The sequence below is a fragment of the Leucopleurus acutus genome, assembly GCF_964270905.1.
Source record: "Leucopleurus acutus genome assembly, chromosome: 11".
NCBI classification, from domain to species: domain Eukaryota; kingdom Metazoa; phylum Chordata; class Mammalia; order Artiodactyla; family Delphinidae; genus Leucopleurus; species Leucopleurus acutus.
The window spans coordinates 20,077,691-20,100,496 of record NC_139152.1 but is presented as its reverse complement, the minus strand read 5'-3'; the positions used below and the strand labels follow the sequence as shown (position 1 = coordinate 20,100,496).

Here is a 22,806-nt window from a genome sequence, read left to right as displayed (position 1 = left end):
TTCAGAAGTGTGATGAATCAACCATATCCTCAGATGTGCTTTAAATAGTGAAAAGCACTTGCCACATGGCTAGGGATTCGTTTGAATTAAGAGAGTATCCTAAGGGTGATTCTGAGTACTTTTTCAAAATCCTGGTGAAAATTTTATTTATGCAGCTTTAGTTGGTTTTTCAAGTAATTAAGCCTCAAGGATTAGTTTCCTTTTTAGTCAAATTCTGTAGAAAAAAGTCCATTTTTTCACCCCTAAAATCATCCCTCAATTTGATAAGATTCAATAATATTAATAATATTGACGTCAGTGATTCTGATCCTGGACTGTCATTGATCTTGGTACCCTGTCCCACTGCTCACTTCTCCCTCAGGTGAGAACTGGAAGACAACTGTATTTGAAATGCAAGAAGCTATTAGCACCTTTTCTTTTCCTTAGTACCAATCCTCACTTGAACCTCTTACTTAGATTTCTTTAGTTGTCACCAAAGACAGAGCAGGCACTCCCTAAATGTTTGTTGGATGAATTACAGTAGTTATTTATTTAGCTGTGTGTTACTGCTACCTTCACCTCCACTAGACCACTGGCAGCTATAGGGCATATTCTTCTCCATTTTTCCCAGTAACCATCCTAGTGTCTTTAGTCTAGTGACACTAAATACATGCGGCAGAGGTGGTGGTGGTGGTGGTGGTGGTGTTACTGTCGTTTAAAAATCATACTCTAACCAACCAAGAATACTATAGTAATATTTTGCTCTTTTGATAGAGAAACTCCTTGTTACCTCACTTCCCAGTTCTGAGTATTGTCCACTAAACCATATGGAATCTCTATTAAAATGTATATGAATGTAATATACCATAGAAAGTGTTGCAACTGGACTCAAATCTTGGGCATGATTTTCTTGAATTTCTTCTGTTTTCAGTTCGTATATGCACTCTTTATGTGAGTAAGCTGAACATTAGCACATTTAGCTACATCTCTTCATTTCTATTCTACAGCAATAGCTCCTTAGAGTAATATCTGAAGTTATAGTAATTTTCTTCATATCAGAGAATTTCTAACTATGTTAATGGAAGTTAGACTGGTTGCAGAGACATTCGTGAGAACTACCTATGCTGTAACATTTAAACAATTTATTTGATCTCTCTTTAGCTTACCTGCTCATGCCTTTGGAACATTGGTGTTGACCTTGTTGGAACTTTGTCTATAATCATGATAAGTCTTTCAATAGACTCTAACAGAAAATGACATTTAAATTTCCAAGTGATTTATTAACCCTTTAAATACTTTGTGATGTGCCGTGTCCATCTTAGCAAAGAGATACTCTTGTGACACTATTTTTATGTATTAGGTCCCTGAATGCCCAATGCTTAATGACTTCAGATTTTTTAAAAATAATAAAAGAAGAAGAATAAATGTGTAAATAAGAGATAATAGTAGCATTGCCTATTGCCTGATAAAAAATGAGGAATAATCTTTGAGGACAGCAGGGGATAATAAAAGTTCATTAGCTGTCGAGCTGCCGCCCTGTTGTTTCAAAGCAGCTATGTGACTTTTGCCTTGTGTCTGGGCTTCCATCTCCTCACATGTAAAAATCAGGAAATGCATTACCCCTGTTTCTTCACCTGGCCTACCCCTAATCATCCTTCAAGATTCATTTCAGTCATCCTGTTGTTTGGAAAGTTACTGCTGACTCCCAGGGGTGGCTGGGTCCCTTCCCTGTGCATCAAAGCCCATATGGCATTCTGTTGAAGTTATCTATTTATTACTTTCTCTCCCTCTTTAAAGCATGGGTCCCTCAGGGCCAGGGACCATACCTTTGTACCACGAGTATGCGGCTCAGAGTGGAACACATAAAAGAAAGTTGATTAAAAAGACAAGCCAAGTTCACATTCTATCTATCTCTGAAACTAGATCTTGGCTCCGACACCAACTGGTTATGTAGCCTTGGCCAAGTTACTTAATTTGCGTAGGTCTTTGTTTCCTCCTGTAGAATGAGGATAATACTGGCTGCCTTACCAGTGTCAGAATAAACTAATAAGTAATGTTTGTTAAGCTCCTAACAAAGTGCCTGGCATATAGAAAGCACTCAGTTAATGCTATCAGTATTATTATTAGCCAAATACATTTTTGTTGAAATAAACTTAACTTTAATGAAACTTAATGGTCATTTCTTTCTGTTTACTGACTAAGAAATAAAAACAGATCCTTTTAGCCTTCTGAATTTAGATATGGGGCAAAATGGCCATCTGTTACAAGAGTAAATTTAATGTTGCTTGTGTGCATCGTTAAGAACTGTGAAGGGTCTGAGGTATTTACCCTATTTGCAAGCTAATACATTAGCCTGCCACAGTTTCACAGATGTTGGCAGAACACGGAAATCCTGGATCAGAGACAAAGGGCAGTTATCACTCACAGCAATAGGCAATAGTAGTAGCCAGTGTATTAGCATTTGTACCAGTTCCCTGAACCCTAAGTCCCATTCAGTGATTCAGACAGAGACTGGTGATGTTTACACTTCAGGGGGAGAAAATCTGAGCTCAGGGAACCTGACTCTTTTGTATCAGGCAGTAAGCATACCTAATCTTTGCCACTAAGTGAACATCATCCCTATGACACTGGACAGTAGACAGACCTGCCCTACGCTCTGGAGGGAGACTCTACCTCTGTCTTCTAAGGCTTTCTCTCTAAAATATCCTTGAAAAGGTAGTTCTGAAGAAAGCTAGTTGGTGCCTTTCCTCCCGAGAAGTACAGAAATACAAAATACCTTTAGAGAATGGTCTTTTAACATGGAAATTTGTATCTAGTGGGTTTGTAGCTTTCTTCAGATTCTTAAAGGGATACGTGAACTTAAAAAGGTTGTTTTTAAATCCCTTATTCATCGTTCAGGTGCTAACGTATCTGAAGACACCAAAAGGTAAAGACTAAGGAAGCAAAATACTACGTAGGAGATACCATGATGCTTCTTTATGATTGAGGCAACTTGCTGCCCCAGAATCAGGGCCTTTATCTGCTCATATTAAGACTGGAACTAAGTCCGGAGAAGGTACCCTGGACCTTATCCAGAGGAAACAGACTTGAGAGCCCTTGCTTCAGAAAAGATTGTAACAGGACAAGAGCAAAGAGTGACAGCCTTCTCTGCAGAAAGGATATTATTACTTATTATAATGCTTATTAAAATAATTTAGCACATAAAAAGATAACCAACTTTATTTTTTAGATTGGATGTGCAATTGTTGTGATTTTTTGATGTAAGCTGTACATAACAGGAAAGTCAAATGTTCCTCCCTTAACTGAAATAAATTTCCATTTTCATTTCATATTATTGAAATGTATGCTTCTGACTTTCTCCATTTGCTTCACTTTATTTTCAACATTTTTATAAGCAAAGTGTTCTAAATACCATGACGAATTATTTTATGATGCATTTATCTCAGTCATGGTGACCTCTGTCACTTGAACCACTGTTCAACATATTGCCAAAGAGCAAAGATTAAGGCATAGGGCATTTTGTGGAATTAGTGACGACCCAAGAGCTGATAGCCTAATGCCAAACCAGTCATTAGAACTCAGGAAATGTTACAATCTGAAAGCATTATTGCGATTATGTAACAAAAATAAGAGACAAAAACAGATGGCTTAAATAAAAATACTGCTAAAGTAGGGTTTCTCAACCTCAGCACTATGTACATTTCGGACTGGATAATTCTTTGTGGTGGGGAGCTATCCTCAAATGTCCTGCAAGAGTGTAGATGCATCCCTGGCCTCTACCCACTAGCTACCAGTAGTGTCCCCTGCAGTGTGACAATAAAAAATGTCTGCAGACATTGCCAAATGTCCCCCGGGGGCAAAATCACCCTTGGTTGAGAAGCACTGTGCTATTTCCGTTTTTTAAAATGGGAACATCTATCAGTGAATAAGAAGGTAAATAGAGAGTGTAGTATAATCCTGGTAAACGTTCACAGCTCCAGAAGTAAATTAATGCTTCCATAGTTTGAGGGATTGCAAAATGACCTCTCCATACTGCGTGTAATCTGTTACAGAGCATGGGGGGGGGAAAGAAAGAAGACAGGTTTTGGGTTCTTGCCTTTCTTACGTTGCTTTGTAGTTTAGTGATTTGGGTCATGTCATAATTTTTCTGATTTTTTTCTTTTTAATCTGTAAGAGAGGGATCATCCCCTGTCATTCGTACCTTCAAGAATTGCCATGAGGATCAGATCTGATAGTTTAAGTGAAAATGCCTTGAAAAGTCTAAAGAGCTCTATAATTGTTAGGATGAGAAAAAGTAGAATGATTTTGTTTTAAGAATTTCTTGAAAATTTTAGAGCATTCCTTGAAATAACTAGCGGAACCCCGGGGCATAACAAAAAAGGATTTGAGAATCACTGCTTTTGAAGCTGCCCTTTAGCCCTGCTTAGCTCACTTTTCTGTGTTCTTGGTTGCCATGTGCTGAGTGGCTGTGACAGAAGGCATGGTTGAAGGAGTAGTGGAAAGGCTGGGCTGACAGCAGCAAGGAAGCAGCACTCAGTGTTCAAAAAGCATAAGTACTTTGTTCATGTTTCTTCAGTATCCAAGAAGTATCTATAAATTGAGTAACTAGAAACTCTGAAGAGGAGAAAATAAAGTTAATATTGTAAATTTATTCAAAATGGATATTGCTGATGTAAGTAACCCTATTTCTGACTTATGTGTTTTTTATTAACTAAAAATACTGTGTGAATTTTATTTAATAGATTCTTTTTTTTTAAAATAGCTTTATCTTTGGTCAAAAATGAATATCCTTTCTCTATCTCATGCTGAAACCTTTTTAATAATGCCGAATTGCCAGCAACTTTTCTCCCTTTTAAATATTCGGTGCTAGCCTTCCTTGCCTGAAATTATATGAAAATATATGCCTGAACTTTGAGAAATAGAATAATTTAGTCTCAGGTTAGAATGGATCTTAAAAGCTGGATGACCCAATATAACATTCCATTCAGAAATCCTTTTCTCGGACCTCTGAGAGTTTGTCCTGCTTGAACCTCTGCCCCCCTTTTCAGTATAGAATATATTTGGAAGATTATGCGGATGAGAGAACTGAGGCATAGATAGGTTAAGTGACTGTGTCCAGGATCACTTGGGTAGTATGTAGCAAAGCCAGACGGTGACCCATTCACCGTGAATCCAGAGCCCTGGCTTAAACTCTAAATCATTGGGCTTCCCTCCAACAAATCCTACTGCTGGACAACTCATTTTAAAGAAAGTTGCTTTTCACAAGGCACTGAAATCTACTACCTCCTTATAACCCTGCCATCAAAACAAAAACAGAGGGACTTCCCTGGTGGTCCAGCGGTTAAGACTCCGTGCTCCCAACGCAGGGGGCCCAGGTTTGATCCCTGGTCAGGGAACTAGATCCCGATGCCGCATCCGAAGATCCCACGTGCTGCAACTAAAGACTCAGTGCAGCCAAATAAATAAATAAATATTGAAAAAAGATGAACATGTGATGCTCAAACATCTTAAAAAAAACAAATACTACTTCGTTCTCATGTGGAGCATGAGACAATATATCTTGTCTATACTTTTCCAAATGGCAACCCTTCAAATATCAGATTGAACTTAATGATTGGTGCCCTCCCTTACTCTTAAGTTTGATCTTTTTCAGGTTGAATGTATCTTCTCCTCCTAATTGTACCTGTTTTAGCACAGTTGTCATACCAACTGTGTTCCCTGCTGACTTTTTCTGGGTGTTGAATACTCATCCAGTTCCCTATCTATTGGATGAAAATCAGTTCTGGAACCCATATTTAAAATACTGCCTTACCATGGAGCGTTGGTTATATCTAATTTTGATTTGGACACCCTACAGTTATTAACTGTATTCTCTTCTCTCCAATGCCACATCTCATCCTTGCTTGCATTGTGATCACTGCCATTAAAAATGGGACTTCCCTGGTGGTACAGTGGTTAAGACTTCACCTTCCAGTGCAGGGGGATATGCGGGTTTGATCCCTGGATGGAGAGCTGGGATCCCACAGGCCTTGTGGCCAAAACAGAAGCAATATTGTAACAAGTTCAGTAAAGACTTTAAAAATGGTCCACATCAGGGCTTCCCTGGTGGCGCAGTGGTTGAGAGTCCGCCTGCCGATGCAGGGGACACGGGTTCATGTCCGCAAAAAAAACCAAATAAAAGGTCCACATCAAAAAAAAAAAATTACAAAGTCTTGTGAACTATCCTTGAAGCAGATCTTTTTGTCTTAATATTTTAATAAACAAAATACTGTATTAAAGTAGGTTAAAGTTGCAATGTGTGTATTTAATCCATTATTTCAATTTTGAGTTCCTTTTATGTTTTAAAATTTCCTTACAGATTAGAGTTCCAATCTGATAAGTATGTCTTCACCTAGCAATATGATTACTGCATAATTATTTGAGTGTTTGGGGTAAGATAAAATCATAAATATTACTTGTATCCTTTCCCATTAATTATTAAGCACATGTCTATTTCAGGGAATTTAATCTATATGTTTGATTCATAGTCCCATAATTTTTCAAAATGTAATTTTGTAAGAGCCATCTAACATCAGTCATTTTTATGGTGTGTGTGTGTGTGTGTGTGTGTGTGTGTGTGTATATGTGTGTGCGCATTCCTAACATCAGAAGGTCATGTTTTGTTATGAGTAAACAAGTGCCTACATGTTAAGCATGTCTTTTCTAAGACATAAACTTAGTTAACTAGTCTCTGCCATCTACCATTGGAAAAATGTATTTTCATGACAGATTGGGCTACCTCCTTAAAATAGACTGGCCAGATTCCCAAAATGTTAGGCACTGGGGTAGAATTTCCAGGAGCAGTAGTAGGTCTCTGATGATTCTTCATTGGCCCATAGATTAAGACAAGTCAATAAAAAACAGGATATAAACGAGCAGTTGACAGAATATTTGGAATAAGAATAGATTGTCTGGTACTGGAATACATTGTGAATATTATATATTGGGAACCGTACTTCAGGTGTGGACAATATTGGACCAGCATGCTGGGCTCCACGCTGTTGAAAGGGTCTTATACTTTAGGTGGCCTGACCTGCTTCAAGGGAACTATGAATAAAGGATAAATAATGGTTCTGCCAGTAGGTGGTAAAAAATAAAATAAAATAAACACTCTTTGTAGTCAGCAGGAAGACAGAAGCCACTGTGATTATTTTATTTTTTTGCGGTACGCGGGCCTCTCACTGTTGCGGCCTCTCCCATTGCGGAGCACAGGCTCCGGACGCGCAGGCTCAGCGGCCATGGCTCACGGGCCTAGCCGCCCCGCGGCATGTGGGATCTTCCCGGACCGGGGCACGAACCCGTGTCCCCTGCATTGGCAGGCGGACTCTCAACCACTGCGCCACCAGGGAAGCCCTCACTGTGATTATTTTAAAAAGGGGCATGTAATAAAATGCTTACACATTGACAATAATAAATTGCAAAAGAGCAACCTAGAGGTCAGGAGCAGGAAGAAGTTGTTGCTGCCCTTAGGCTGGAGGCAAAGGGACGAGACACGGTTACCAGGGGCACTGGATGTAAGCTGGAACCATGGGGGCCTGTCTGGTGGGAGGTGGAACCAGGTAAAAATGGAGCTGCTGCCTGAGACACCTGGCAAAGGAGAGAAAGAAGGGCAGAAAGTCAAACAGCAGAAGGTTGATAGGTGTTGAACCTTGGAGTTGGTTGATGAGGGTTTGTTTTATTAAAGTCTCTATTTTGAATATGTAATTGTCTGTAATTAAATGTTTTTAAAAAGTAAATGAAAGAGAGAGAGAAATAGGAGACGCAGGGGCACACGCACCCTCCACACCATGCATGCTCCCACGCACAAGTTTACACTGAGCTCCAGTCTCCTTCCAGTAGCTGAACTCACCTCAAAGCCGACTGCCAGAGGGGCCTGGGAAACTTGGCCCACAGGGGCAGCAGAGAAGGAGATGGACGAAGGAAGGATCTAAGGCAAAGAGGCTGGCAGACCCTCACCCAAGACACATGAGGCAGTGACTCTCCTTCTTCTGCACAAAGTTCTAGTCCTGGCTGGAATTTCTTCTTGCTGTCTATGACTTTCTCAGTCCCTCAAAAGGTACCCTCTGCCTAAACCTAATTTTGTTGCTATCAAAGTGGGATTGGGGACACACAGTGTAATTATTTGACCTAGCCTCTGCCACACTGAGCCTTTGGATACTGGCGTGTCCATATAACACACCAAGTTTTTTGCACACTTCTTGTGCACTTCCATTTACATGCATTCTACAGAGCTGGCTGCACAAGCACTGATACATTTCAGACAAACTCCAGATTAGTTGGAATATTCGTGGTTTTAGTTTGAAGTCCTTACCTTGCATAGAGAGTGAGGCATTGGGCAAGGAATGATGATAATGAAAACTTGGGCTATTACGTAGTAATGCTCTTCAGCACATGTTTAATGCATTTAGTTGATAAAGAAAAACCATACTCAAGTTTTTATATGTTCAGGTGCAAAGGCCAAAAAGAATTAAAACATAACAAAATGGGAGTATGCTAGCTATGTAATTATTTGAATTAATATCTAAAATATTGGAATCCATCTGTACTGATTTTGTAATAATAAGTGGGTACTTGGTTCTCAAAAATCTTTAACGCTGAAAAAAGTGAGGTTTAATACTAGAAATAACACTTTTTTAACCAAGAAAAATATGAAGTGTCTTCTAGGGCCATCCTATATGGTTGTGCAGGTAGCATATTTTCTGAATTGTCCACCTAAGGGGCATCTTCTCTTATTCACACAAAGGCACTTTATATGCCAGTGACAGCCCTGATCTCCCGACACTGATATTATCAGGGGAAAGTATTGCCAGGAGAAATTTCACAGCCTTCTCTAAAGAATGAGTTTGACTTTTAGTATCCACTTAGGGATTCTGAGAGGCCCCTGTGAAGAGTATCTTGGCTTTGAACAGGGCAGAGCTACCTGCTGGTTTTAGATTTTCAGGTTTGCCTATTTGCATTTAGGCCAAGAATACTTTTATTTATCTTTACTACTTTCTTGTTCATGCTGGCTAGACCTCTGTGTAATAGTAAAACCTTTAATTATATTAAGATCAAGATGGGGATCACAAAGTGTGTTTCTCTTCTCAAATGATCATTAAGACTACAACATGGTCTCAGTGGACATGTACTAATGTATCTTCGTACTAATATACAAATTAGTATTTGCATATTTTACAAAATTTAAAGTATTTTAATAACTTAGTTTTAAAAACTGATATGAGTCCTGAATTTACATTTTTAAAATACAATTTGACTTATTTATACAAAGGCAAAGCCACCAACACATTGGGGAAGAGATTTTCAATCAGGTCGAAGCGGATGCGTTTTCAAGAGCGGGTGGCAGCACTGGGCAGTGAAGTGGCAGGTGCTGGCATCAGACTGGGTCAAAGCTCAGATCTAGCACAGCTTTAAGTTAACTGGTCCAGTTTCCTAACCTCCATGGGCCTTGTGCTATGAAATGTACCAACCCGTAGAGGTTTCTGTGAAGATCCTAGGGTAATGGATCTTAAAACAGTGTCTGGTAGAGTGCACCAAAAAAACCTCATGTTAAAGTTAATTTTTCATTAAAAAATACCAACTTTTTCTTGAGCTATCATTCATTTTCATGTTCAACATTCTTTCCCCTAGACTTTCTCACCCCTGTTCCCTCTTTCCTTGTTAGCTCCCATATCTCTCTATCCTTACGCCCAATACTATTCTTGAATTGCTCTGAGATAAGGGTTTTTGGTATTAAACATCTGGGTATGTAGATGTTTTGTGAGATGCTTTTTATTTCTCCTCAGTATATTCCTCATTTACTCCTTTTCCTCATGTCCCTAAAAATATCCTACTTACTGATCATGTATATTTCCTTTGTCTGAGGCAGATGATTCTAGAAAACAGCAACATGGCACAGTGCAGTGGAATTAAGATGCGGCTGTGTGTCTCTGTAGCACCTCCCAGTTTAAAACTTCTTTGAATCTCTGAAATTGAAAAATCAGAAATCTGAATAGGTGATGCATTTGAAATCACATAGGAACACAGTTTTCCCCAGACCTCTTTTTTTGGGGTGTGTGTATGTGTATGTGTGTGTGTGTGTTGATTCAACATGTGTGTATTTTCTATTTTCCCCCATCTGGCATCTGCTTTAGCACCAGCCTAGCTAGCTGTTCTGTGTCAAGAGGGCTTTAGCCTTTTCACTATGAAAGAGAAAGAAATGAAATAATAAAAAAAAGAAAATTCTTCCACCATCTCCCCCCCTCACTTTTTGTTTAGTTGTTTCTAAGCAAGTTTCTTGCCATTTACCTTTGCATTTGCATTGCTTATTGATTGGCAATTTTAAAATTGTTTATTGTGCTCTTTTGTTTGACTGTTCAAGAGCTAAAACAAAAGCTAGCAGGCCCTGTGAGGTACACATTTGCATGCGGTGAGCGTTACCCGAGGAAAAGTAATTGCTAATGCATATTTATGTGGCACAAATTTGCCATTTGTTTATGCATAAAATTATCAATAGTGCAGGGCGGCCCAGCCGTAGAAAATGGTGACCTTTTTAGCTTAATAAATAGAAATCAGCTGTTATTGTGAAGAGATCAGCCATTTATTCTGTGTTGAGGGACATTGCCGGGAAAATGCAGATTGGGGTTGGCAATATCATTAAATGGAAGGCCAATGACCCTTTCGGTAGAGTCTATTATACTTTATCTAATAGGGGATAAATGACTCTGGTTGGCAAATGGAATAAAGAACAACAGTTTTTCTTTTTTGTTTTGTAGTTTTAATAACTCTGCGGATTTTAAGCCATAAAACTGAACAAGCAACATCATACTGACCTGTTGCTAGAGTTCTCGCAGAAAAATCTGTTTTAAAGTTGCTTTCCCTTATTCATTATTCTCTATTTCAGTCTGTACCCATTGAAACAAAAAGTGAGTCAAATGATATTTTTTTCCAGGAAAATAGGTCTTCCTTTAGTTTATAGCTTTCTTTTTCTTCTTTTTTAGCCATACTTTTATCTTTTCATTGCAGGTATTTTTGCATTTTACAGCGTTGCTCTACCTCTGATATCTTAAAAATATTAAAGATAGAAGGTACTCTCAGATTGAAGTTAGGAATAGATTGTAAACTGAAGTTTCCTTTTTAAAACTAAGCATAATACTTTCAAAGTGATAAGAATGGCCTCTGAGGTAAGTATGTGGGTCCTTTGGATTAATAAAAATATTATATAGATAGCAAACCTTCTCATCAGCATATTTTCTTTTCTTTTCTTTTTTTTTTTTGGCTGCACCGTGCAGCTTGCCGGGATCTTAGTTCTCTGACCAGGGATTGAATCCCGGGCCACAGCAGTGAAAGCGCTGAGTCGTAACCACTGGACCGCCAGGGAATTCTCAGCGTATTTTCTTAATATGCAAAAAACCGACAGATAGTCATTGTATCTTTTTTGGTTGTTTCACTGAGATGAAGTGCCCTCAGTCTCCTCAGAGCTCGCCTGTGACTGTGGTTTAATGTGGTGTGATCTCATACTACATTAATTTGGCTAGTGTTTCTTTCGTATGCTAGTGAGCGTTTCTGTCTTTTAGGGTTTTTTATTGAGCTTCTTCAATCATTATAGAATTCACTATTAAGTGGAAGTTGTGTTTGTTTTTTCAATATTGTAAGGTAATATTTGATGCACTGAAAATTTTATGTAAGTTATGAAATAAGATAATAAAACAGAGACATGTAAATCCATCCTCAGAACATGGCAAAGCTATTGGAAGCTACCTGCATGCTCCTTTCTGATTGTGTATCTTAACAGGAGTGCACTGCAACAGGTTTAAAGTTTCTGCAGTGGTGGATTTGCAGCCACCAGTCTTTCCCTCATGCTGCACTTGAGTACAACAGTGCATTCTGCAGCATGTCACCAGAGTGACTGAGTAACCTTTTACTGGCAGAAATGGGTCTGTTGTTCCTTTTTAAAGTAGAGGGTGTAAATAGGATTCAGACACTAGGGTACATTAGTCCAAAAAATGAATATATTTTTTGTGTCATTTATAAGGTATTGATTTTAGGTCCATTAGATTCACAGTCCCTAGTGGTAGAAAAAACAATGATTTAATGGGTAGGTTGGAATTCCAGAAGGAAGAGCAGCAGTGATTAACCCCTTCTTCCTCAGCTCCCTGCCCCAGTTATATAATATTGTCAAGAAGCTAAGGACTCTGGGGGAAAGGGACAATTTATCATCTGTCTTCCCTGCACTTTACAAGGAATCACAAAACAAATTTCAGCTGGATTATTACTATGTCTCTGAATGTGATAGAACATTTCACTCTCCGTTGATAAGATATGCCAAAATTATTTTTATAAGGTAGTTTTTAAGTTGATGAATACAGTTTATTTTTACAAAACCCAGAGCATATTTATTTAGAGAGTCTTAGTAATTTAAGATACTGTTTAGGCGATGTGAAGGAATAAAGCTTAGATTTCTTTATTTAAATAAAAAGATCTCTTTCTCAACTCTAAGAAAGGAAAGATCATACTGGTGTCATGTCAGTTATACCCTTTCTTAGACAAGTGTTAGGTAATATTAGTGAGAATGGCCACTATAATTTTTAAAGTAGGGTGTTTCCTATTCCATAAATACATGGAAAATTATTGGTGTATATAAACCTCTTTTCTGAGAAGAAGATGACCAAGATATCATTTCACTTCTATACTATTCATTTTGGATGTAGAGCACTCATAATAATTCCAGTCAATTTCATCCAACTAATGTTACTACCACCTGGAAGAATTTCCTCTTAGGCTGCTTTAGCAGTTAACCTCTTCATTATTATATCCAAAAAAAAAAAAACCCTAATTACAATATAGGTATGAAATTTTTAAAAATTCCAACTATCATTCCAATCTTCTGACATACTGTTATGCTATGATTGAAGAAAAATATGCCAACTGAAATCTGATTAGCTTAAAACTTGACCTGACATAAAGATTATGGTATCAACAAACACTTTTTAGTATTTCATATTTTAATTCAAGTTTTTCAAGCTCTGTGACAAAAATATAAAAATACAGGCTCCCTCTTGTGGGTAAAATTACCACCTGTGTATTTCTGTGTTGCCTACATATAGGATATGGCAAATTTTTTCTGTTTCATTTTAAGTAAATTCTACCATGGTAGTCTCTTTACAGTTGGTCAGATGTGACATTTCACTTAATTGAAAACAGTGAAGTTTGGGGTACTTTTTAGTAAAAATTTTTAATGAAAATAAACAAGTTTTTTAAAGAATTGGCAGACCATGTGCAGACAACCTTTATTTTATTGCAGCAGCATAATTTTTTTTTAACTTTTAATTTTATATTGGAATATAGTTGATTAACAATGTTGTGATAGTTTCAGGTGTGCAGCAAAATGATTCAGTTATACATATAATGTATCTATTCTTTTTCAAATTCTTTTCCCATTTAGGTTGTTACATAATATTGAGCAGAGTTCCCTGTGTTATACAGTAGGTCCCTGTTTGTTATCCATTTTAATTTTTTTTTTTTTTTTTTTTTGCGGTACGCGGGCCTCTCACTGCTGTGGCATCTCCTGCCGCGGAGCACAGGCTCCGAACGCGCAGGCTCAGCGGCCGTGGCTCACGGGCCCAGCTGCTCCACGGCATGTGCGATCTTCCCGGACCGGGGCACGAACCCGTGTCCCCTACATCGGCAGGCGGACTCTCAACCACTGCGCCACCAGGGAAGCCCCTGGTTATCCATTTTAGATATAGCAGTGTGTACCTGTCAGTCCCAAACTCCCTATCTCTTCCCCCCATCCTCCCCCGCTCCCTGTAACCATAAGTTGGTTCTCTAAGTCTGTGAGTCTGTTTCAGTTTTGTAAATAAGTTCATGTGTATCATTTCTTTTTAGATTCCTCATATAAGTGATATCATACAATATTTCTCTTTCTCTGTCTGACTTACTTCACTCAGTGTGACAATCTTTAGGTCCATCCATATTGCTGCAAATGGCTTTGTTTCATTCTTTTTAATGGCTGAGTAATATTCCATTGTATATATGTACCATATCTTCTTTATTGATTCCTCTGTTGATGGACATTTAGGTTGCTTCCATGTCTTGGCTATTATAAACAGGCAGCGGCATAATTTCTGATGTTGAAAATTTGTAATAACTTTTCTCATTTTGAAGTACTTTCCAATGGAGTAATTAATGAATTGTTGAAATAATGTGGCATCTTCTCTGTCAATGTGGTGACTTTTAGATTTCTGTGCTTATTAACAAAAGATCTGATATTGGAATGAAGTGAAATCCCCCCTACCAATCATGGTACAGGTGGATAACAATATGGTAATAAAACTACCCTAATACCACAAACCTTGTGACCAAAATGGTGAAATATCAATGGCATAATAAGAATGAAACTGAAGAATTACTCAATTCTTCATAAATTGAACTGATTGTGAAGAGACTGAGCTGGCAACAATGCTTTGGCTGCCACCATGTACTGATTCCCTGCTTTCAAAAGTCTGATTCTTGGGAATTTCAACTGATTGCCAGAGGCCATTTTTGTCCAGTCTAAGGAACTGTTAACAAAGCCAGAGTTCTATTCACTCCTGAAAGTGTCTAGAACAATAGTTTTGAAGCTGGGCTGGGAGATATATGGAGATATATAGCAAGGAATGTCAATGTAGAGATAGTTGGATGACTCCCACTAAACAGTTACTGTGTTGATCGTTGCTGTCATACATTTGAATAGAATCAAGGAAAGGGCTATGAGGACACCTGAAAATCTTTCATAACTCATTCCAAGAAAGAAGAATTTACCTTAATGTTGCCTGTCCTAAAGTATATTCAGGTTGTTTATATCAAAATTATACAAAATGAACAACTTATGTGGTGATTAACAAATATGTATGTATGCATATAGCATAACATATATATATGTTTTTAGATTAATTCTGGTGGTATTATAATGTCAAATTAATGCCTTTTTTCAATAAATAATAACTTTATTATATCTATATCAATGTATATGAATTTATTTTGAAAACCATAGACATCTCCTGTTTCCCAAGAGCCATATCTTTATATATTTACTAAAAAGGAACAGTACACTGTTAATGGTCTACTTTTATTTTTTCTAGATTCCTCTTGCTGATGACACGAGTCCTGTTTGAATCTACTTATAAGATTCTGAAGCCTGAACAGAGAACTTTGGCACTGCACTGGGTAGGAAAAAGATATATTCATAAAACACATGATACACACCTTTGAAAAGATTGATTACTTTAAAAATGGAAGTTTATGTGCCTTCTCTTATTTTCAACTTATAAGTAAAGTATATGACATATGCATATAAAGCGATAATACATAGTCTTTTATGTTCAGATGACAACTGTATTTGTAATTATAATTTTCAACCTTATTATGAAGGTAATGTTTCTAAACTGGCAGATGAAAGCAACATTTCTTTTCTTTTCATTTCCTTAATGAGATACACATTTCTTAAAGTTTCAGAAGCTTTTTTTCTTCATTGAAAAATGTTTTTTTAAAAACATTTGTTGCTACTTTTCTATTATTGCTGAACAAGAAATATTCTGGGTCACAATGAGTAGGTCACACATTTTATAAAAATTTCCATGGGCTATTCAGTATTTCAGGGTATGTTTTTGTAAACACATACAAAAATACAATTTTGCTGAGGCCAAACAGATATTTTCCCAATTTGCTTGGCAGAAAAATTTAGTGGGCATCTATCTATGTGTGCATTTGTGAAATGCCTGTAAAAGTTATACTCTTGGGACCAGGAACAAAGTTTGACCACAGACCTAAAGTTGAAAATCCTTTTGTCGTCCCGTGACTGTCATGTGGGTGAGAGCAGAAAAGGTTGAAGGAAAGGGATCCTATTGTTCAGAGGTTTGTCACTAGTAAAATGAAAAATGAATTATCTTTCTGTTTAGTCCTAAAGAGAATAGTGAAAAAGTGGTATTCTTGCAGAGTAAACTAAAATTTATTTATTTACTAATCCACTCTAAAAGTCATATGACTTACGCTTCTAGAACTTCAAGATACAAGTTTATTTGTGAAAACTCTTAGGTTCAGTGGTAGTTTTTATCGTCTTTAAAGACCGAATTGTTTTTAAATCCTAAAAAAATATTTAAAAAATGTTTATAAACAAGACTTTATATATTCACAGATGAATGAATCAGAGTAATATGGAAGAAAGCATTGTAATGGTTTTTAATGATAACAGAACTGGAATAAGTCACGAATTATTGCAAATATGAAACTTTTATAGTTTTACAAGTAAAAGCACAAGTATAAATAAAATTAAAAGGCAAATGGAAAACTGGGACTACTTCTAACAAATACAGCAAACATCACAAGTATAGCTGTTATTATAAGAAAGGCACTAACATTTTAATTTAAAAGATAACAAGATATACGAACAAATAATTAAATAAAGCATGCAATTCTAATGCAAAATGCTAGTAAAAGAAATGCAAAGTTATGCTCCACTTAACAATCTAACTAGTAAAAAGTAGCTTCGAATAATAATGTTGTAACAAGAATGAGGGGAGTTTGGTGTTTTCAATAATGTTGGAAATAAATTATATTTATTCAACCATAAAGTGATTTGACCATCTCTGTTAAGAGCCTTAAATGTTTCCAAGGCATTCTGTGCAACATTTTCACTCTATTAGTTTGGAAAAGGTTTGGTTGCAAGCAATCCAAATTGTTTTAAAAAGGTAGAACTTTATATTTTCTTATGTGAAGTCTCTGTAGGCAGTTAAGAGCTGATTGGGTGGTTCCACAGTCAATAGGGACCCAGATCTTTCATCTTTGGCTCTGTTTCTCTGAACATGTGACTCTTACCTAGTGTTTTGGAATATCCAGTATTGGTATTCCAGCAATCATGTCCGTATTCTAGCAAGAGGAGGGAAATATTTCTAGAAGATTCATGCTCTCTCCCTTTAAGGACATCTTTTGAAAAGTGTCCATACCCCTTCCACTTACATTCCATTGGCTAGAACATAGTTTCATGACCATGCCACACTTAAAAAGAGCTTGGAAGATGTAGCTTTTATTCTGGAAGATAAATTTGGGGGAGTTATTATTGTGGAAGAGTAAGAGACTAGATATTAGGGCTTAACTAACAGTATCTGGCAGTTTCACTTCCAAGAATCTAACTTAATGAAATAATTAAAGGAGACAAAATTTTATGTAAATATGATCATTTTCATATGTTTATAATCAGAATAATTTGAGATTGACTAAATTGTTCAGCAATAAAGCAATAGTTGGATAAATCTGAATATATTCATCTGATACAGTCAATAAAATATTTAAAAAATTTTTGAAAGACATTTGAAATTATGCATGATGCAATGTTAAATGAAAGAAGTCAGAGTCCACACTAAAGATACAGTGTATCTCCAAATGTGTGTGTGTACACACATATGTATGCACACACACATATTCAAGTGGACATATATATTACAAATACATAAAAAGTTAGCAGAAAAAATAGCTGAAAGTAAATACATTAAATATTAATTAGCTCTGGATTATGGAATCATGAGCAACTTTAATTTTCTTTACAGTTTACACATTTTTTAACAAGTATAACTTAGTACTAAAATTATAGAAATGTAAAAAGTATGGGATTCACATGGCGGGGGGAAGAGTAAGCTGGGAAGAAGTGAGAGATTGGCATGGACTTATATATACTACCAAATGTAAAATAGATAGCTAGTGCGAAGCACCCGCATAGCACAGGGAGACCAGCTTGGTGCTTTGTGACCACCTATAGGGGTGGAATAGGGAGGGTGGGAGGAAGGTGCAAGAGGGAGGGGATATGGGGATATATGTATATGTATAGTTGATTCACTTTGTTATACAGCAGAAACGAACACACCATTTATACCCCAATAAAGATGTAAAAAAAAAAAAAAAAGTACAGGATTCCAAAAGGTTACATAAGTTGCTTAGTGCCTCTTTTTAAAATACTATATGTGTGTCTATTCAAGAAGAGATGAAATTGCTTATCACTCATCCTTTCTGACTGCTTTTTCTGAAGTCAGGTTGCAGTAAGCTTTCCTTCTCAGTAGAGCCATACAGCCACTCAGAAATCTTGATCATATTGCATCCTGGCTACCTTTTTAGGTTAGGGCAGATTGAGATACAGTTCGGTGGCATTTGACAAGCATGTGAATGTTGCTGTTAATCATGCAGATTTCAAAGGCAAAGGGCAAAACTTTGAAGACTTCTTCCTTGTGTATAAGTGAAAGAGGTTGAGTGCTGCAGTTCTGGATTAAGAATGTTTTCTTTCTTTTTTTCAAGGATTTTTTACAGTATTTTGTTGCCTTAGCATATTAAAGGAGTGAGAATTTATCTCGGAGCTAAGTGAAAAGTCACAATTAGATAGCAATCTATGAGAAATTCTTGGCAGAAATTAGAATGAGAGTGTTTTTTCCCTCTGAACCTAAGCTGACTCCACTCTTTGGAACTTGTAAGGGAAGCATAATGTTGAAAGGCATCAACTTTGGAGACACACTGTTTAGGTCAATTTCTGACTCGACCATTTAGGACTATCTACTGTTGGGTACATCTCTTAACCACGGATTCCACACATGTAAAATGTAAATAATGATGGAAAATAGTTGGATAAATTGTATTATGCAAATACCACATGGACACTGGTGTAACTACACTGAGTAAACAAAATAGACTTTAAAGCCCAAACCATTACTGGAGATAAAGTTACTTTAAAACTGATTGAATTTTCAATTCAGTAGGCAGATAGAATAATACTAAATCTAAATGTCCCTAATAACATAACCACAAAATAGATTAAGGAAAATTTGACAGACTAGCAAGGAGAAATAAACGATCCACAATGGCAGTGAAATTAACTTAATAATTAATGAAATAAAATAGAAAAGAATCAGCAAAGGGGGTAGAGTTGAAAGATAAGATTAAGAAACTTGACCTGTAGACATATATAAAAACCTTGCATACAACTGCAAAATTCACATTATTTTGAAGAACACTGGGAACAGTTACAAAAATTCACCATATCCTGAGTCATAAATTAGGTCTCAACTAATTTCAAAGAATTTGAATCATAGCAGTGAAATTAAGCTGCCAATGAATAACAGAAGTATGGCTAGAAAAAAGTTTCAAAATTAAAAAGAAGTCACAATAGTAATTATAAATGTTTTAGATTAAATAAAAATGAACATCTTACATATAACAATTATAGAATACCTATAAGAAGCATTTGCTGGGAAAGTTATACCTTAAATGTATTAGAAAAAAGAAAGAGTGAAAATTAATAAGCCAAGAATTTATTTCAAAAACAACAAGATAAACTCAAAGTAGTAAAAGGGGGAAACGAATTAAAGTGCAAAATTAATGAAGTGACAAACAAACGTATGAAGAAGAGAAGCAAGAAAGCCAAAAATTGTTGCAAAAGATGAGGAAATTTTCCAATCCTCTGATGAGACTGAACAAGAAAGTAAGTGACAAGAGGCAAATAACCAATATCAGAAATGACAAAGTGACATCACAACAGATGTGCAGATGTTAAACAGCTAATAATGAGTATCATGAACTTTACATTACCAAGTTTATGTTGGGAAATATGAAGAGTTAGATCAATGGTCAGATTCCTAGAAAAATATGTCAGTGGTCAAAATATTCCTAAAAAATATATAACTTAGCAGTATTTACTCAAAAAGAAATAGGGAACCTGAATAGTTCTATAAACATTAAGGAAATTTAATTTGGTAATCAAAAATTTTCCTACAAAAAATTTCCAGACCCAGATGGCTTCACAGGCACATTTAAGGAAGACATAAGTCTAATCCTATGTAAGTTTTTTTTTTTTTTCAAAAAATAGAAGAGGTAATAGTCCCCAACTTATTTTATAAGGATCATATAATCTTGATACCAAACTTGGCAAGAATAGTATGAAAAAGCATATTCACAGGCAAATTCCTCTTATGAATATAAATGGAAAAACTGTCAACCAAATATTAGCAAACTGACTTCAGCAATATATAAAAAGGATCATTAATCATGAGCAAGTTTGTTTACTCCAGAAAATCAAGGTTTGCTGACATGTAAATAAACAGCCAATGTAATACAGATTAAAAGAAGGTATCACATGATTATTTCAATTAATGCAGAAAAGGATTTAATAAAATGTATCATTTATTCCTTATTTTTTAAAGTTCTTAGAAAACTAAAAGCAGGGAAGAACTTCCTTAGTTGAAATACCTATAGCAAGAATAAATTAAAATAGTGAATTGTTGGAAGTTTCCTTCTATGATCAAAAACAACATCAGGATAGTTGCGATTGAGCATTTTTCCTGGAGATCCTAGCCAATACAATAAAGCAAGATAAATAAAAATTATTAGGATTGAAAAAGAAACAGTTGTCATTCTTGGCAGATGATATGAATTAATATGAGCATTTCAGGTTGATGCAAACAATACAATATACACAGATCAGCTGTGTTTCTATAGATCAGCATCAATTTTTGCCTAGCATTCATTAATAAGTGATGAGTAGTATCTCTATAAGGAAAATTGTGAAAGTTTAAGAAATATTTTAATATTTTTTAAATGAAATAAATGATGAGATAAACCATGTTCATGTACTGAAAGATCCAGTATTGTAGAGATATCCCCTACCCCCAAGTAGATTCATAAGTGCAGTGTACTCACAATCAAAATGCCAACTGCTTGTTTTGTCTTTGTTTCTTTGTTATTTGTTTGGGTAGTTTGTGTGTGTGTGTGTGTGTGTGTGTGTGTGTGTGTGTGTGTGTGTGTATGTGTGTATGTGTGGGTGTGTGTAATATGACAAGTTGATTCTAAAATGCAAAGGACAAGAAGAGTCAAGAGACTTGTAAAGGGGGGATGGGTAGGATTACTTGCCCTATTAATATGAAAGCTCTATTAATTCAGAAAGTACAGCATTGCTGCAGGGGTAGACAAGTAGACAAATGAGAGAGGCTACAGCGCTCAGAAATGACTCTTGCATATATGGACATTTTATTTATAATAGAGGTGGTACTTCAAAGCAGTAGAGAAATAACAGACTTTTTAATGTATGGTATTGGGAAAATTGATTCTTTATGGAAAAAAATGAAGTTGGATCCCTACCTCACACCACACACAAAAATCAATTTCAGTTGGTCACAAACTAAGTGTAAGAGGTAAAACAATAATCTGTCATAAGAGATTCTCCTATAAGAGAATCTAGGAAAATAACTTTATGACCTGGGAGTAGAGACAGATTCCTTAGATTAAAAAAGCACACATTCTACATTATTTTTTAAAATAGACTTTATTTTTCAGAGCAGTTTTAGGTTCACAGCAGTATGGGGAGAAGGTATAGAGATTTCCCATGTACCACTTCCCCCCACTCCCTACACACACACACACACACACACACACACACACACACACACACGCACCCACGCACGCATGCACAGCCTCCCCCAATATCAACATCCCCCACAAGAGTGGTACATTTTTTACAACTTTTAACTGACATGTCATTATCACCAAAGAGTTCGTCATTTACATTAGGTTCTGCATCATTTTATTGTTTATCAAAGGAAACCATAAAGAGAGTGAAAAGACAGTATATGGAGTGGCAGAATAAATTTTCAAAGCATCATTGACAAAGGTGATATCCAGAATAGATTTTTTAAAACTACAAATCAATGTAAAACTTCACACAACCCAATAGAAAAATGGGCAAAAGAAGAAATCCAAATGGCCAATAATATGTCCAAATGTCAAAACATATGAAAAAATGCTTAATCTCAGTAATAGTCAAGGAAATACAGAATAATTACACAATGAGATCCCACTACACATACTTCAGAATGGGGAAAACTAAAATGGCTAGCAGGTCAAAGTAATGACAAGGATGCAGAACAACAGCAACATTCATACAGTGCTGGTCAGAACAGAAATTGGAACAACTACTTTTAGATATAGTAAAGTTAAAATTTATAGCCCCTACTTAAGCATAGCAATCCTATGCATATATGTATATATCCCATCAAAATATGGGCATCCATGTATCAGGAGATATGTACAAGAATGTTCACAGGAGAAATACTTGTATTTGCCAAAAATTGGAAATAATTCAGTTATCGTCCACACTATGGACAGTGGTAGAATAGTCATACAATGAAATGAAATAATGAAGTGGAAGACTTTTAGTGATCTACTTGATATTAAACGGAGAAAAGCAAAGACATAAGAATACATGCAGGATGATTCCAGGCAAACAATTATGTTTTTCAGAGATGCATTATAGATGGTAAAACTATAAAGAAAAGCAAGGAAACATTACTATAGGTGCCAGAGAGTGCTGATCTCTAGGAATGAAGAAAGAGGCTGAGCTGAAGGAGGGAGAATTTGGGTCAGGGAGCACTTCTGGCCCAAGGGAGAGTGACACTAATGCCCTGCTGGTGGTTACATGGGTGTGTGCTTTCTTACCATTTGCTTAAGTGTACACATTGTGTAGATATATTCAAAATAAGTGTTAAAATAGTACAGCAAATAGTTATGATAAGTTTTATTTATTTCTTTAAGGGTGTATTATGTTTCATGAGGGCGAAATATGATTGCAAATAGTGTAAATTAAACTGATACATCTTTCAAAATTAGGTAAAATAATTTAAGATGCTTGTAAAGAATTTCCCACTTTGGAAATGAAGACTAATAGGGTAGTAAAATAAGCATTTATTCTTTCCAGTGTTCTTTTTCTAAGAAATGTAATAAAGGCTATCAGGCATTGCCATTAGA

General features: G+C 36.2%; 1 protein-coding gene across 7 annotated transcripts in view; it reads left to right on the top strand.

Moving 5' to 3' along the window:
- The window catches only part of SOX5 (SRY-box transcription factor 5), a 994,587-nt gene that overhangs the window by 250,647 nt on the left and 721,134 nt on the right, over positions 1-22,806 (top strand). For all 7 annotated transcript variants that reach the window (XM_082849629.1, XM_082849640.1, XM_082849630.1 and 4 more), the window contains one exon: positions 15,117-15,201. The gene's annotated coding sequence lies outside the window, so the exon portion shown is untranslated. The remainder of the gene's footprint in view (positions 1-15,116; positions 15,202-22,806) is intronic.